Source organism: Schistocerca nitens, chromosome 4 (assembly GCF_023898315.1).
Source record: "Schistocerca nitens isolate TAMUIC-IGC-003100 chromosome 4, iqSchNite1.1, whole genome shotgun sequence".
NCBI classification, from domain to species: Eukaryota; Metazoa; Arthropoda; class Insecta; order Orthoptera; family Acrididae; genus Schistocerca; species Schistocerca nitens.
This window is the reverse complement of record NC_064617.1, coordinates 989,826,093-989,838,378: the sequence shown is the minus strand read 5'-3', so window position 1 is coordinate 989,838,378 and position 12,286 is coordinate 989,826,093. Positions and strand designations below refer to the sequence as shown.

The following is a 12,286-nucleotide window of genomic DNA, read 5'->3' as shown; positions in this document are numbered from 1 at the left end:
ATATGGATAAGGTAAATGTAAGTGGATATAAGCTCTCTGCACATGTAATGAGAGAAAATATGGAGAAAGGAGGAGTTGCCATATGTCAAAAGTTATCATTGTGCAAAAAGTATAGAAACAAAAAAGTTTTGTGTAGAGAAACATATAGAAGCATGTGCCTGTGAGCTTAAATTAAATAAAGGCACATTTATAATTGTAACTGTATATAGGTCCCCATCAGGAAATTTTCATCTATTTCTGAAAAATTTGGACTCCTTGTTGTGCTATCTGTCAGACAGGGGGAAGCAAATTATTATTTGTGGGGACTTCAATGTAGATTCTCTGAAAGAGGGTAATAGGAAAAATGACCTTGAAGTATTACTCGGTTCTTTCAATTTGACACCCGTTATTGATTTTCCCACTCGGGTGGTAAAGGATAGCAGCTCACTGATAGATAACTTCTTTATAGACCAAGATAAGTTTAACCAGATAAATGCTCAGCCTGTTGAGAATGGTCTTTCTGATCATGGTGCACAGCTAGTTACAATATATGACATAGCTCCATTCAGCAATACTAAACAGTCCTCCAAAGTAGTACGTCCAGTCAACGATTTAACAATTGCAAATTTCAGGGAAAGCCTACAGCAGTTAGACTGGGATGAGGTGTACCGTGAACCTGATGCCAATTTAAAATATAATTTATTTCATGACATTTTTGTAAATGCATTTGAAAACTGCTTCCCCAAGAAAAGAGTTAAATATACTCGTAAGAAACCTTGTAACAAACCATGGCTTACTAAGGGTATGAAAATATCTTGTAACCGGAAAAGGGAAATGTATCTGACAGCAAGAAAGAGTAGTGACCCAGAAACTATCAAAAATTATAAAAACTACTGTGTTATATTAAGAAAAGTTATTAAAAAATCCAGGAGTATGTGTATCATGTCTGAAATCAGCAACTCTGATAATAAAAATAAAACAATTTGGAATATTATTAAAAGAGAAACAGGTCAACCAAGAGCAGAGGAAGACAGTATTACCATCAAATTGAATGAAAACTTTACGAACAAAAAGTCAGAAGTTGAAAATATTTTTAATAATCATTTTCTAAATGTTGTGGATATAGTAGGATCCAGGTGTTCATTAGAAGATGCTAGGCTGTTAATGGAAGAGGCCATACCTATGCAATTTGATACAGTTGAAATCTCACCCACTTCTCCCTCTGAAATTAGGAAAATAATAAACTTGCTTAAAAGCAAAAACTCACATGGAATTGATGGCATTTCCGGCAAAATACTAAAAGCTTGTTCTCAACAGATAAGTAAGATTCTCAGCCACCTGTGTAATAGCTCTCTGGAACAGGGCATTTTCCCTGTTAGACTGAAATATGCTATTGTTATACCTTTGCATAAAAAGGGTGATAGATCTGATGTCAACAATTACCGTCCAATCTCCCTTCTAACAGCTTTATCCAAAATTTTTGAGAAAGTAATGTATTCAAGAGTAGCTTCACATATCTGTAAAAATGAAGTACTAACAAAATGTCAGTTTGGTTTCCAGAAAGGTTTTTCAACAGAAAATGCCATATATGCTTTCACCAGTCAAATTTTGAATGATCTGAATAACCGAACACCACCCATTGGGATTTTTTGTGATCTCTCAAAGGCTTTTGATTGTGTAAATCATGAAATTCTGCTAGACAAGCTTAAGTATTGTGGCATGAGTGGGACAGTGCACAAATGGTTTAATTCGTACCTAACTGGAAGAGTGCAGAAAGTTTTAATAAGTAGTTCTCGTAACATGCAAAGATCAGCACATTCCTCAAACTGGGGAACTATCAAGAATGGGGTTCCACAAGGGTCAGTCTTGGGTCCTTTGTTGTTCTTATTATATATTAATGACTTGCCATTCTGTATTCATGAAGAGGCAAAGTTAGTTCTCTTTGCTGATGATACAAGTATAGTAATCACACCTGACAAACAAGAATTAACTGATGAAATTGTCAATACTGTCTTTCAGAAAATTACTAAGTGGTTCCTTGTAAACGGACTGTCACTGAATTTTGATAAGACACAGTACATACAGTTCCGTACAGTGAATGGTATGACGCCATTAATAAATATAGACCTTAATCAGAAGCATATAGCTAAGGTAGAATATTGCAAATTTTTAGGTGTGTCCATTGATGAGAGATTAAATTGGAAGAAACACATTGATGATCTGCTGAAACGTTTGAGTTCAGCTACTTATGCAATAAGGGTCATTGCAAATTTTGGTGATAAACATCTTAGTAAATTAGCTTACTACGCCTATTTTCACTCATTGCTTTCATATGGCATCATATTTTGGGGTAATTCATCACTGAGGAATAAAGTATTTATTGCACAAAAGCGTGTAATCAGAACAATAGCTGGAGTCCACCCAAGATCATCCTGCAGACATTTATTTAAGGATCTAGGGATATTCACAGTAGCTTCTCAGTATATATACTCTCTTATGAAATTTGTTATTAACAACCAAACCCAATTCAAAAGTAATAGCAGTGTGCATAACTACAATACTAAGAGAAAGGATGATCTTCACTATTCAAGATTAAATCTAACTTTGGCACAGAAAGGGGTGAATTATACTGGCACTAAAGTCTTTGGTCACTTACCAAATAGTATCAAAAGTCTGACAGATAACCAACAAGTATTTAAGAAGAAATTAAAATAATTTCTGAATGACAACTCCTTCTACTCCATAGAGGAATTTTTAGATATAAATTAAGAAAAAAAAAACAAAAAAATATTTTAAAAAAATAAAAAAAATAAAAATAAAAAATAAAGAAAAACAAAAAAACACAATAAAATAAAGTTGTTATATTAACTTAAGTATGTTGTTAAATTAACCTAATTATGTCATGTATTGGAAAATTCGACTCGTTCCACATCATTACGAAATATCGTATTCTTGATCCATGGAACTAGTATTAATCTAATCTAATCTAATCTAATCTACACAGCCCCCGCTATCCGTGTAGCCGCTTCCTGTGTGTTGTGGACTCTGACCTATTAAACGGAACCCGGAAACCCACCACCCGATGGCGCAAGTCAAGGAATCTGCAGCCTACACGGTCACAGAAGCGCCTGAGCCTCTGATTCAGACCCTCCACTCGGCTCTGCACCAAAGGACCACAGTCGGTTCTGTCGACGATGCTGCAGATGGTGACCTCCGCCTTAATCTCGCAAGCAAGACTGCCAGTCTTTACCATTTCCGGTAACCGCCTGAAACCGGACAGAATCTGCTCCGATTCAAAGCGACACACGTCATTGGTACCGACATGAGCCACCACCTGCAGTTGGCTGCTCCGTGCACTCTTCATGGCAGCCAGAACCACCCTTTCCACATCTGGAATGACTCCCCCCCGGAATGCACACGGAGTGCACACTGGCTTGCTTCCCCTCCCTGGCAGCCATGTTCCTAAGGGGCCCCACTACGCGTCTAGCGCTGGAGCTCCCAACTACCAGAAAACCCACCCTCTTTGTCCAGACTTTGCGGGCCGAGGAGCTTCCTCTGGAACGGGGTGGACGACTGCATCCGGCTCAGACGCATCGTCAGCCACAGATAACGCCAGAAACCTGTTCGTCAAACGAACCGGGGAGGCCCTACGATCGGCCCGTCGGAAAGTCTTTCGCTGCCTGCCAGACTTTGGAATGCTCTCCCACTCGACCACGGGTGAGGGGTCAACCTCAGTGCAGACAGTAGCCGAGGCGGCCACAGCAGTGGACTGATCGGGGGACAGGTGGGACGTGCTCGACGTCCCTCGCATCCCCGCGTCCGAACCCCCACAGTGATGCACCTTGGCAGCAGCCTCAAGCTGCGTGACGGAACAACTCAGCTCGCATCTGTACACAGCAATCACAGTTCCTATCCATTACTGAAGTGACTCCTGTTTGAAGCTCGTAAAAATATGTAATAAACGAACGCTGTACTCGCCTTATTTGCAGCAGGAACTGGCGGTGCACTCTGATTGACGGTCTAACCATTTTGTTAACTATAATTCCAGAATACCTTATGGTGAACAGAAGTTGCAGTCTTTTGTATTCTTCTATACACTTGTAGACTGATCTCTGTACATCGAAGTGGTAATACACTGCCGGAAAAAAATGGCTCTAAGCACTATGGGACTCAACATCTGAGGTCATCAGTCCCCTAGAACTTAGAACTATTTAAACCAAACTGACCTAAGGACATCACTCACATCCATGCCCGAGGCAGGATTCGAACCTGCGACCGTAGCGGTCGCGCGGTTCCAGACTCAAGCGCCTAGAACCGGTCGGACACAACGGCCGGCCTTCGGAAAAAACAAATCGCAACATCAATAACGAGTTGTGCGACATAAACTAAAATTGGTAGGCGCGTTTATACGTTTGAAATATTATGCATGTTCAAACTTCGTGCCAGCGGCATAAGACTGGTGCCAGTAACGGCACTATGATGATGTAAGTCAGGTTTTCTTTAAATACACGCTGTTACAATCATGAGTGTTAGTTATCTTTGAGACTGGACATGGTTACGTTAGGCAAGAACGCCTTTAAAGCTGCGAGGATACCCTCAGGAGCAGTTCACTAAGTTTGAACGACGTCGTGCAATAGGGCTAGGAGGTACAGGATGCTGTTTCTCCGATACTGAAGGAAGACTTGACAGGAATGTAGGCACTGTACACAACTGCTGGCACCAGTGATCACGAGAACGTACGGTCATAAGAAGACCAGTCTCTGGACAGCCACGTGGCACTATCGACAAGGAAGACAGTAGCGTTCGGCTCATGGCTCTGGCCGATCGCACTATAGCTGCGGCAGCAGTTTGGGCAGTAATTGGCACACAGTGACACAATGAACAGTGGCAGATCGGTTACTTCAAGGACAGCACCTAGACAGAAGCCGTGCATTCCACGTAGCCCAAACAATCATCATTTGCGACTTCACTGGTGTAAAGTGAGAGCTCATTGGAGGGCAGGTATAACACTGCAAGCGGTTTTACGTAGCTTGTGTAGTCAAATACCACATTTGGTTAGTTACGTACTATGCCCCGACAGAACAAGTAGACCTGTCACGGAAAAGCCACGTATAACACTTCCGTCTGCTGTACCATAACCTTAAAGCTGGCTGCAGTTCGTGTAGTGAAATTATTTTTATTCAAGCAATTATAGGATAAAGAAGCAGAGCAGTGTTACCCTCTGAGAGGAATTTTGTTATGTTGACCGTGTTGTACCTAACGGAGGTGGCTTATCGGAAGTTAAAGTCAGAATTACGTAAATATTTAAACAGTAACAAAGAATATTTAACCTATCTACACTGTTCAATCAATGAAGAAAACGGTCGCCAGCCTAATTAGGCATGAGAATGAGTAACATTCTTGTTTAAGAAAGTAGGTATGAGTAACTTTAATGGACAGACACAGCCTATGCTTTATCACCTGAGAGTGCAATCAACTCTGTCACTAGCTGATGTTGACGTTAAAGAAAGTGCTAACAGTTATAGCAGAACAAGGCTATTTGCATAAGGACAACAGAAAATGACATACACTTTTGCCTTCAAAGCTTGGTCAAACTGAATGGTTTCAATAATGGTAGCATTACAGTGCACTTTACAATCATAAATTGGACATAGGTTTAGTATTACTTTTCAAACAAATTCTTATCTGACATGAAATATGGATATGGTTCACAGCAAATTTAGTTACTGCGCATAGATTAATTCTCTCACTACCAGACATCTTTCTACTTAGAATGAAAATCAAATGGACTTCACTGACAAATTACTGTCTTTTTAATAAAGAAGTTACTGTTTTCATAGATAGTGGTTTTTCTGTTACTTGTTACCTAGCATAAGCACTATAGACAAACTGTGGATCCTGTTACACAATTAATATGCACTTCCAATACACAAGAGAGACAAGCACTTAACAAACATCACTATATAACATTCCACAAATGCAGTTCACGACTTTTACTGCAGTGAGACACAATATTGACATATCTGTAAGAAACGGACTCACCTTTTACAATTTACAACAGGCAGCACCATAATCAATAACTAAACAAAAAAATGGCTCTGAGCACTATGGGACTCAACTGCTGAGGTCATTAGTCCCCTAGAACTTAGAACTAGTTAAACCTAACTAACCTAAGGACATCACAAACATCCATGCCCGAGGCAGGATTCGAACCTGCGACCGTAGCGGTCTTGCGGTTCCAGACTGCAGCGCCTTTAACCGCACGGCCACTTCGGCCGGCTAATAACTAAACAAAACTTTATAAGCCACAGTTTTGAGAACATTCACTTTAGAAGTTGGCAACAAAATTTTAATAAGCAGTTTTAATAGCAAAGATATTTTCAGCAAGCATTATTTACTATATTACTCAGTTCTGCTAAAACACTGAGCTTTAATGTTCTTGCAATAAGGACACTCGGTAATCAATTTAGCATAGGAGGGACCCTAAGTGGTTGTGTGACTAAGGATAAAAAATCAAGGTAAGTATAAGAGTTCGAGTATAATTTACCTTATATTTTTGCCCAATAAAACATCCAGTCAGCTGATCCTTCACCATACATTTCTACTATTCCTTGGTTCCTTTTCAGTGATTGCGCAATGTGGTGGCGATTGCATGTCGGTAGGTGCATTTGCGGATAGAATTGCTGGACTCTGTCATTTCTCGGTGGCGATGATAGACATCAGTTCCAGAGTAGTTCCAGCTCTTTATCCATCCATCCGAGGCATTGGAAAGCGGCACGGAAAGCCTCTCTCGGCACCAGCACAATACACAACTTTACATGAGCAGTTGACAGTTTGGTAGCTCGTCCCCAACTGACTCTTTGTTCCACCTTTTCTACCTAGGCCAACCACAATTTCCGCGCTACACAGTTCCGTTCCCGAGGGGAATCACAACACCTTTTATATACAAAATAGCTAAGAACCCTAAGTGAAGGTCAGCAATTTACGTATCACCAAACAAACATTTTAAATAAAACAGAACGTTTGCATATATTGGTAGTTCTGCACAAAATTATTTAATTTTAAAGATAACCAAAGAGATTATATGACAAAGAGAAAACATATAATTTGCTCATATTGTAGATATTACAGAGATTACACTTCCTACACTCTAAAAGACATCAAAGCTTTTACAAAGAAAAGAGTATACAATTTTGATTTATCGATTCAATCAAACACATTTACAAAAGCTCAACGATGTAGCATAAAATAAAACAAAAGGCAAAATAAATCAAAAGAGCATTAGAGCTGCGGCGTTACACAGCGTTGAGGTCTGATGTGTTTTCTGATGAAAGTTGGTTCTGCCTTGGTGCCAGTGAAGGCCGTGTGTTGCTTAGAACGTGGCCATTTGAGGGCATGCATTCAACGTTTCTATGTTCACGACATATAACTACACCCGAAATTATGGTCTGGGAGGACGGGATTTCTTAGGACAGCAAGGACACACTCTTGATTATCTCACGTACTCTGATAGCAAAATTGTCAGTCGGTCTGGTGATTCCTCCTGTTGTGCAACCATTCATGAACAACATTCCATGGGCTGTTTTCCAACAGGATAACGCTCAACTACGCTGTTGTAATCCGACATGCTCTACAGACTGTCGACATGTTGCTTGAGCCTGCTCAATCATCAGATCTGTCTCCAATCGAGCACATATGAGACATCGTGGGACAACTCCAGCGTCACCCACAGACAGCATTAAGCGTCCCTGCATTGCACGACCAGCTGCAATAGACATGGAACTTCATCCCACAAACTGACATCCGTACAACACAGTGCATGGAAGTTTCCGTGCTTGCATTCAACATTCTGGTTGTTACACCTATTATTAACGTACCAGCATTTCATGTTTGCAATGGCTCATCTCGGGCAACGGCCTTGCCGCAGTGGATCACCGAAGTTAAGCGCTGTTGGGCATGGTCGGCACTTGGATTGGTGACCATCCAGCCGCCATGTGCTGTTGCCTTTTTTCGGGGTGCGCTCAGCCTCGTGATGCCAATTGAGGAGCTACACGATTTAATAGTAGCGGCTTCGGTCCAGAAAACCATCATAACGACCGGGAGAGCGGTGTGCTGACCCCACGCCCCTCCTATCCGCATCCTCCACTCAGGATGACACGGCGGTCGGATGGTCCCGGAAAGCCACTCGCAGCCTGACGAGAGAGTACTAAATGGCTTATCTGGCATTTATATTAACATAGGGTCTTGCAATGTTAATCACTTAAATACGTTACTCAGACAAAGACATTCCTCAAATTTCATTACTCTACATTAATAAACTTTTGGCGTTGGGATTTTTTTTCGTCAGTGTAGTTAAATTTGTAGTTCCAGAACTTATATTCTACTTTTTGCAGAGCACTGTGCAAACCTGTTATCATGATGTTGTTGGTATTACTCACTGTGTATGCCGGCCAGTGTAGCGGAGCGGTTCTAGGCGCTTCAGTCTGGAGCCGCGCGACCGCTACGGTCGCAGGTTCGAATCCTGCCTCGGGCATGGATGTGTGTTATGTCCTTAGGTTAATTAGGTTTAAGTGGTTCTAAGTTCTAGGGGACTGATGACCTCAGATGTTAAATCCCACAGTGCTCAGAGCCATGTGAACCATTTTTTCACTGTGTATCTGAGAGCCTCTCTTATTGCTCGTACACATATCCTGTTTCCATGGTGGCACCCAAGTGTCCAAATCCTAATGCTTGGGTAGGCTCCTCTGAATGGAATGAGATACCGCCAAATTCTTTGGGTTTAAAGGCCTTAACTACTAGTATCCTGGTAAATATAATTAACATTTAACATAATGGGGTATCCTAGGTTTAGATCAGTATATCATGATCGTTGTCGGGCACGTGCCCAAAGTATGCCGAATGACATTTAGCTCCTCGGTGGTAGAAGTGGAGACGGCCCCTGCTTCAGTGCAGACGCTGTGTAACCAGTACGCCCTTGGGCGAGCGACTCGGCGCCCGGTCGCTGCACCGCACGTCCCCCACCCACACCCACACCCGTGATGCCCTTGCATCGGCTTTACCATGCGAGCTGCGTCCAGAGGCGAGCGCCACGTCGTCCGTGGTCCGAGGCGAATGCGCAATGGCGGCCGCTGCTCGCCGCCGTATTGTCCTCCGCCGGGTTGCCGGAAGAGGACCTCTCGGCCTCGCGCCGCGTCACAGTCCCACGTTAGTAATGTAGCTCGTGTCACCCACCCGTCGGCGCCTATCTCGGCCGACGCTCTTTATTATTCCCGGGCGCAGCGCGTGACTCGAGAGCTACACTAGTACCGGTGCACTGGTGACAATGTGTAGGAACTCGTGCTGTCCTTTCTCCAGGGCCAGCAACTGCAGCAGTATAAGCACACGCACAAACAGTTTGTGACCATACTCACTTATGCCAGCGTTCCCTCAATCTCTGTTTCGCCTAAATCCTACAATTCCCTTGACACCCTGGAAGGACACGCATCCGCCTCCCCTTCCGCATCAGCCTACCTTCCCCAAATCGCATTTTTATGTTCACTTCCCACACCTTCTTCTATTCCTAGAGGACCTTTCGATCCAATACATAAGCGCGAACAGTACTTTTAAAATTAGGGCAACCAGAGCTGAAGTCATTATACACCACTGATTGACCAATTCATACAGTATAAAGCAGGCTTATATACGGATGTTACAACTGCTAAAATGTAAAAAATGAAAAGTCCACAGTGCGCATTAGTTGATTTGACACTCACACAACCGGTTTTAAAACTTTTAAGTTGCATCTTCAAATGTATATCAAATGGTTCAAATGGCTCTGAGCACTATGGGACTCAACATCTTACGTCATAAGTCCCCTAGAACTTAGAACTACTTAAACCTAACTAACCTAAGGACATGACACACACCCATGCCCGAGGCAGGATTCGAACCTGCGACCGTAGCAGTCCCGCGGTTCCGGACTCCTGCGCCAGAACCGCACGGTCACCGCGGCCGGCAAATGTATATCCACACAGAAATTTTTTAAAAATTAATACTTCGATAATAGGGAAATGAAATTATCTGAGATATCTTAAAAAACCGGGTGGACAAACTTAAATAACAAAGAAAACATATGCATCTAGTAATGAAACTGGTGTGGACCACATACACTCCAACAAAGAATGGGCCTATTCGTTTATGATGATAGAAATTTATAATTTCACACAAAAATATGCGATGCCAGATCATATAGGGAGCTGTTACAGAAAGCCGTAGAATAACAGTTGGCGTGGCTAGGCAAAGTCCTCAGACTTCTTCATTTGGTAAAACCATCGTCAGTGATGAATGTCGAGTCTATAAAATCGAAGGAATCTAATTAGGAATCAAAAACTGATCCCTCACTAAAAAACAGTGCAGCAGTGACTAAAGCGAAAAAGAGATGTGGACAGTCCCTATTGAACATGGAACAACTACCAGAAATGGGACTGACCTGTGTTAAAATCAAGAACTTGTAGTGTCGTGCGGTTGGCAGGGAAGAACTAATGATTAAGGATGAACACACTTTATTCAACTAAAACACCTTCTTGGCATGCACTAATTTCCAAACTCAAGAACAATAAGAAACATAATAATTCTTATGGTGGCAAAATCCAAGTAAAAGTTACAAGACAAAGAAAAGACAAAACAAAGTTACTACGCTACACAATTCCAGAGTGGCGTTACGTCCAACAAAATACAAATTCCTACAGAAATAATACGGCGAGTGTCTACTGGACTTGAGCCAGCGTAGGTATTGGACGGAGCTGTCCTAGCTACAGGTACACACGGCCAGTCTGACCCTTCCGAGACGCTTATAACACCGATTCTGTGGAGTGCTACACTTAGTCACGTTAGTTCCAATTGGTGGATCTCTGTCACATGGATTTTCGTGAAGTATTGCGGCAATGAAACTTCCTGGCAGATTAAAACTGTGTGCCGGGCCGGGACTCGAACTCGGGACCTTTGCCTTTCGCGGGCAAATGCTCTACCAACTGAGGTACCCAAGCACGACTCACGCCCCGTCCTCACAGCTTTACTTCTACCAGTACCTCGTCTCCTACCTTCCAAACCTTACAGAAGCTCTTCTGCGAACCTTGCAGAACTAGCACTCCTGGAAGAAAGGATATTGCGGAGACATGGCTTAGCCACAGCCTGGGGGATGTTTCCAGAATGAGATTTTCACTCTGCAGCGGAGCGTGCGCTGATATGAAACTTCCTGGCAGATTATTACTGTGTGCCCGACCGAGACTCGAACTCGGGACCTTTGCCTTTCGCGGGCAAGTGCTCTACCAACTGAGCTACCCAAGTACGACTCACGCCCCGTCCTCACAGCTTTACTTCTGCCAGTACCTCGTGGGAGGTAGGAGAAGGTAGGCTGATGCGGAAGGGGAGGGGGATGCGTGTCTTTCCAGGGTGTCAAGGGAATTGTAGGATTTAGGCGAAACAGAGATTCAGGGAACGCTGACATAAGTGAGTATGGTCACTAACTGTTTGTGCAAGTCCTTATACTGCTGCAGTTGTTGGCCCTGGAGAAAAAATAGCACGAGTTCCTACACATTGTCAGCAGTACCTCGTCTCCTACCTCCAATGAGGTACTGGCAGAAGTAAAGCTGTGAGGACGGGGCCTGAGTCGTGCTTGGGTAGCTCAGTTGGTAGAGCACTTGCCCGCGAAAGGCAAAGGTCCCGAGTTCGAGTCTCGGCCCGGCACACAGTTTTAATCTGCCAGGAAGTTTCATATCAGCGCACACTTCGCTGCAGAGTGAAAATTTCATTCATATTGTCGCAATGTTTGGATCTGAGCTCTTGAAGGGAGGTCGGCAGCCAAACTTGCTTGTCTGTTGTGTGGGCCCTCTAACTGATAAGGGGCCGCTACGACATTTCTCCCCCTGGGAAAGGAATGCGGGGGTGTACTGGTCAACATCCATAGTTTCGTGGCCGTGAGGGCCTGGAGGCGACGATGCAGCGGGGACAGCTGGTGGCCGAGGCAGTGGCTGAGGTGGAGGTTTCGTCACAGGGCGGCTCCCCTGTGGCATCGTGGCCCACCATGTGGGGGCCGAGCTGGTTGAGGCGCCGGCAGGTGGCGGAACCATCGGCCCACCGGAGAGATGCCATCGTCCAGCTGCAGAGCTTGGTGATGACGGCAGGCGTCCAGCGCGCCTGTGGAAGAGAGAAGATGCGCGACCAGACTTCCTACTTGACATGGAAGGAGTGCACTGGAATGCAGGCAGAAGAGTGAGAAGCCTCGGGAACAAGGACAGATAAGGGAGAGAAGAATGGTCGAACAGGAAGT

The 12,286-nt window shown here is 43.6% G+C and overlaps 1 non-coding gene across 1 annotated transcript; it reads left to right on the top strand.

Moving 5' to 3' along the window:
* The first annotated feature begins 11,629 nt into the window (after positions 1-11,629).
* Trnas-cga (transfer RNA serine (anticodon CGA)) lies at positions 11,630-11,704 on the top strand. Its single transcript has one exon. It is a non-coding gene; the product is annotated as a tRNA-Ser (tRNA).
* Positions 11,705-12,286: the final 582 nt, after the last annotated feature.